Source organism: Narcine bancroftii, chromosome 1 (assembly GCF_036971445.1).
Source record: "Narcine bancroftii isolate sNarBan1 chromosome 1, sNarBan1.hap1, whole genome shotgun sequence".
NCBI classification, from domain to species: Eukaryota; Metazoa; Chordata; class Chondrichthyes; order Torpediniformes; family Narcinidae; genus Narcine; species Narcine bancroftii.
In genome coordinates, this window is record NC_091469.1 from 30,930,343 (window position 1) to 30,936,424 (window position 6,082).

Here is a 6,082-nt window from a genome sequence, read left to right on the forward strand (position 1 = left end):
CAAAAGTTGTTCTGATTCTTCAACAGAAGGGTGGGGAAGGCATTGGAGAAATAACATCAATATTGTCATGCAAATTCATCCTTAACCCAGGCAGAATATGTGGAGTGATCTCGGTGTTCTCTTCCAAGTTAACATCTCCAGCAACTAGCCTTTAATTGCACCCTAATGGAAGTAGGATGTTGCCTTTCTGACTCTAGACTCTCCAAAAAAAACTATTCAGTTCCAAACTTTGATATGGCTTGAAAGTGAATAGAGGGAAATAAAATAACATTCACAAAAGGGCCGTATCCCCTCTGACTCCTGGAAATCCTTGGCCCATGGCCCCTTGAAGTCAGGAAGAGGCATTTGGAATGATGATGAGAACTGTTGGTTCATGCATAGAGAAGCTCATCTAGAAGGGATGAAGGAGAGCACAAGCTTATAAACTACCTACCCATTCAACCCTTCAGGTATCTCAAGCGTGACAAGGTTTGCTCGTCCAACTTTGACAAGGTCTGCCAATTCAGAAACTATGGAACTGGAAAAGATTAACATAATCTTCAATTTTCAGAAACAAAGTGAATGTGTTATTTTAGCGGGTAACCATTAATGACCTGAGAGCATGAGTTTAAATTCAATCATGCCATCCGAGGAAATTTCCTAATTTTATGTTAATAGTAAGAATGAATATACCAGGTCTTTAATAAAAACTTTATTATTCACTAATGTCCTTTACAGAAGAAAATCTGCTTGTGCTGGCTGGTATATGGTTGATGTCAGTCCATGACCAAGTAATTGACTTCACAATCCTCCTTAGTGGCTTGTCATGACATTTAGTTGAATGGGAATTTGAGGCAGGTACTAATTGATGGTTGCATCCAATGATCAAGCATTAATTTTGTATGATAAATATCTGACAAAGAAATATTGGGTCATTTTTGCATGTTATAGTTTAGTGCTATGCTACTTTGGTTTTGTTCAGACACTGAGATTTAGACTTACATCAACATTTGCCCGATAACCTAGGTATACAACTAAATAATAATCTCGGCCATCTATATAAAGTAAATTATCAGCCATTAATGAAAAAAAATACAAGACAACTTAGAGCACTGGAAAGACTTACCACTAACACTGATAGGAAGGATAAACTGTATTAAAATGAACATCTTCCCAAGGATACTATACCTATTTCAATCATTACCATTTCACCTAACAGAGAAATTCTTCAAGGAGCTAAAGAAAATAATAAGGAAATTCTTATGGAAAAGGGGGAAACCGTGGATAGCACTAGATAAATTACAGAATGGTACAAACAAGGAGGCTTACAACTACCAAACTTTAAGAATTATTATAGAGCAGCACAATTAAGATACCTATCAGATTTTTATCAAACAAGGGAAAAACCAGATTGGACCAGATTAGAGCTAGATAAAATAGGGGAGAAGATACATGAACATATACTATATAAGTGGGATGAAAAATTGGTGCCACGTAGGAATTCATCAGTATTGCACCATCTGCTCAACATTTGGAAGAAGATTCAATGCTTGATCATTGGATGCAACCATCAATTAGTACCTGCCTCAAATTCCCATTGAACTAAATGTCATGACAAGCCACTATGGAGGATTGTGAAGTCAATTACTTGGTCATGGACTGACATCAACCACATACCAGCCAGCACAAGCAGATTTTCTTCTGTAAAGGGCATTAGTGAATAAAAAAGTTTTTATTAAAGACCTGGTATATTCATTCTTACTATTAACATAAAATTAGGATTCAACTACCAAAATTAATATTGACATAAAATCAACTAATCCCGTTCACAATAGATAACCTTTCCTTCAGAGAATGGGAGAGAAAAGGGATCAAAAGAATAGAAAATTGTTTTTGGGAAATAAATTATTATCTTTTGAACAAATGAAGGACAGATATAATATAACTCACGATACAAGGTTTGCATACCACCAACTGAAAACCTACTTGAAGGACAAATTGGGAAACAGTCTGAAGTTACCAGAAGGAAGCAATTTTGAATATGTGATTACAGACACAATGATCGTTAAAAAATTTATAACAAACATGTACATCAAACTGCAAGAAAAGGAGAACGAGGAAACAAACTGTAAACCTAAACAAAAATGGGAACAAGATCTAAACATAAAAATAAAGAATGAAACATGGGAAAAGCTATGTTCTGGAACTATGAGAAATACAATAAACATGATAGAATATAATTGGTTACACAGGCTATACATCACACCCCAAAAGTTAAATAAATGGGACCCAACAGTATCAGACAGATGTTTTTGCTGTAAAAAGGAAACGGGAACAAAAATACATGCAATTTGGACATGTGAGAACGCGAAAAAATTTTGGGAAGATCTAAACCAGATAATAAATAAAATAACAAAAAGCAATATACCAAAAAACCCAGAGATCTTCCTTCTAAGTAATATAAGAAATAAAGAATTTGGACTCGATTTGGATGGAGCACAAAAGAGATTTATTATGATAGCCCTAGCTGTAGCAAAAAAAATGTATTATGTCAACCTGGAAATTAGAAGACAACTTGAGAATACAACAATGGTACATAGAAATAAATAAATGTATTCCATTAGAAAAAAATAACATATAATTTAAGAAATAACATCACAATATTCGAACAAATATGGGAACCATACATGAAACACAATAGAGAAATCCTACCATGGACCTCCACCACCTAAAATGACAGAAGGAGAAGACAACAAAATGAACTGACTCAGTATATAAAAATAAAAGACAAGGAATTTCTTGTTTATTTTTTATTAAGTGATGACATTGTTTAACGGGTTTAATGTATCTTATAGATTGAACTTTGAATAAATGGGAAGGGGGGTGAGGGAGGGAAGGAAGGGTGGGGGGAAAAAGGGGAGAAAATGACACTATATATTCAAGAGAAAAATGTCTATATGTATTTTGGTCAGTATGGTTTATAGTGTGAAAAATTTAAAAAAACTTAAAAAAAAACATTTGCCCGATAGTTGTAAGGAAGTGAAACTTTGCAAGTGTTTCACAATGTTTGGCACTTAATGTGAAGAACCAAACTAAACATAATTCTGCACATGTAATCTTTTATTTTTAGTGTTATAAACAGGGCAATTTCATGCCAAAGAAATTCAATTTCACTGAGAGTTTGATTTGGAATTATTTGCTTGCAAGAGGATAAGTGCCATCCCACCAGCTGTGTATTGCACTATTCAGGAACTTATCACAAAGTTTCTGTCTTTTGTTTCACAACTTTTAGCTTTATCCATCAGCTGATAACTCTAAAAGCAGATTGATCTGAGTCTAGCTGGTAAATATCAATAAATGTGAAGGGAAATTATAGCATTTCACTGTAAAAATGGGTGAATGTTAGGACTCCTGCAGATGTTCACAAATTACTGATTGTATTCTGCGAGCCAATTGACAACTGTACCTCTTCACTGGATCTTGTTGGGATTACTCATCATTTTATCATAGAGAATATATTCTCTGATCCTGATCAAGGCTAGATCTGTCCCATTTACCACAAATTGTGCTTTTGGGTATAAACAGGAAATAAAGACCTTTCTTTAATTATTTATGACTTGTTTAAGATGTTTAATTATTTTAATTTACAGTTAAATTTATTCTTAGAGTATTCATTTTCTAATTTGAATTTTTTGTGCCTCAGAATTTTAATTCCAATCAGAAACATTGGGACAGCTTGACAGATGTGACAGCCAGCAAAACTGTGGACAGGGCTTTGTACCCAGAGGCTTTGTCCTAGCCAACCCATATTTTCATTATATTGTTTGAGGCCCTGCCACTGTTCAGTGCCTAATGGAGAAAAACAAGAGGGAGATTGTAGATGCTGGAAAACTGGTGCAGACACAAATTATTGGAGGAATTCTCCAGGTCAGGCAGCATCCATAGAAGGTAAAAGATGGTCAACATTTGTAGCAGAAACTCTTCATTAGGGTTTGAACAATCTGTTGAATGAGGAAAGTTTTCAGCCTGAATGTTAATGACCTTTTTACCTTCCATGGATGCTGCCTGACTGGCTGAGTTCCTTCAGTATTTTGTGCATTGGTTTAGTGCCTAATTGTTTGACAATTGATTCTGGACAAACTGGAATGACTTTTGCATTTAGCTAAGTTAAGTTCATGGAAGTGGAGGCACAAAGAGTAGTTCAGTTGCTAAACCATTATCTGGTCATAAACACGTTGCTGTGTAGGCTGCAGAAATTGGTTATTTTCATTACAGCAATGATTGAACTTATTATTCAGAGTTCCCCATATGAAGTGCTTGGAAATGTCTTGAGTCTGTAGATCACATTGTAAATGCAAATCTCTTTGTCTTTTACTGGGTATTCTCTGTTACCTGCACTACAGTGTAATGAGCCCAGATGACCCAGCATCAATATATATTCACCAAGACAACTGGTTACTTAAACAAAAGTTGCTTTTAGTTATCTTTAAACATGAAAACAGAATCAAACTTTAACTTATTACTATTAACTTAACTAACCCAAATTAACCCCCTTTTAATTCTGAGTGCACATGTATGTAATGTGTGTGTAAGTTTAGAAAAGTTATTTGATTCACAGACCAATCTCACTTCTCATTCCTCGAAGTTCACTGGTTACAGGCAATTCTTATACTATGCACAGAATTTAATATTTATGAAGTTCACCAGGCTTTGGTGCTTGAAAGGTAAATGGTTACCACTCAGGAAGGTTCTTGTTGGTTTTCAGAGAGGGATTTGTTGTTCCTGGACACAAACTGATCCCTTTCAGTCAACCACTTCAATGTCTTGCTGAAGAAACTTGCCCCATCAGGGTTTTCCAGATGATAACCTCTTTCTTTCAGGTTACCTCAGAGTTCCTTTTTGTTTCCCTTATTTCAAGTGAAACATTAGACAGCCAGTCCTCTCTTCTTGTATGGACCACAAAGGCTTTGATCAGGTTGAACTAAGCACTCACAACCTGTCTTCCAAATGGGGTTTTTCCACAAGCTTTCCAACTTGTCCTGTTCCAGTCCTAGCTGTTGCTGCTGACTGTTAGACCGTAGAACTAATCTCTCTTTCTGTCTCAGAGAGAAAACCTGTTTTACTCTCTCTGCTTGCAAAACCACATGACCCTCTTAGAAGAGCAAGTTCTACTCCAGACAGCCTGCGGCTCTGACAAGTTCTTTCATCTGTGGCCTATTTGTAAACAACAATCCATTATTGAAGTCTCTTGGACACTCTCCAATGCTTTTGCAAAGGCTCTTGGTGCCGGACTGTCTAGCTTAGCAGGGCTCCAGTATTTTAAATAAGATCTATTTTAAAATGTTTGTATGTGACCTAAACTAAAAAAAAAATGTTCACATTGAAGTTAGACATTTGTAGTTTGAACATACTCAGGAAATTATTGCACACAGTGTAGCTTGACAGTATGATTGCACTGTCATTGTGTATGTTGTCATTTGGTTGAGGCTTCAAACTGAGGTATTACCTATCTTTATTTGGAGGATAATCTTGAAAGTTCCCTTTTCTTTTTTTGAAGAAGAGCTGTTGCTTTCTCCCCAATGCCATGAAAATATGTATTAATTATGATGGAGATCAATAAGGCTATGACTTGGTCATAATAGCAAGCTGTGGGAGCTGGTTTCATTGCATTTCCTGCCTTGCAACCAAAAGTATTGGAATTTATAGAAATTAAAATTAATCAAAGTGCAAAAACACTGTCTAAATATATCCTTTATTTCTTCTTCGCAACAGATTGTCCATCAATTACAAGGATCCAGCAGCCTAATCAAAGTCAACAGAATTGTCCTCAATCTTGATTTTAGACAGAAATACTCACCTTGTTTTGAATCAATAAACACACAATGTTTGCATTGCTGCAAATTATTGCATTCTTTGACTTGTTCAAAATAAATTGAAATTTAAATGAAAATTTGAATCCCTTAACTCTGAATACCTTTTAATTTCTTTACAGGTCAATGAAGGTACTGCTATTTCTTCAGTCTAGCTGTTTTATAACCCAATTATCAAACATGAGTTGATATTAAGTTTACAGTTTGCTAGTTCTTCCCAAATGCTGCTTTAT

The 6,082-nt window shown here is 35.3% G+C and overlaps 1 long non-coding RNA gene across 1 annotated transcript in view; it reads left to right on the forward strand.

Annotated features, from left to right (window-relative positions):
* Positions 1–5,847, forward strand: part of LOC138764783 (uncharacterized) — a 28,451-nt gene extending 22,604 nt beyond the window's left edge. Inside the window, exon 3 of the long non-coding RNA XR_011358308.1 lies at positions 5,752–5,847. This is a non-coding gene — a long non-coding RNA (uncharacterized lncRNA). The remainder of the gene's footprint in view (positions 1–5,751) is intronic.
* Positions 5,848–6,082: the final 235 nt, after the last annotated feature.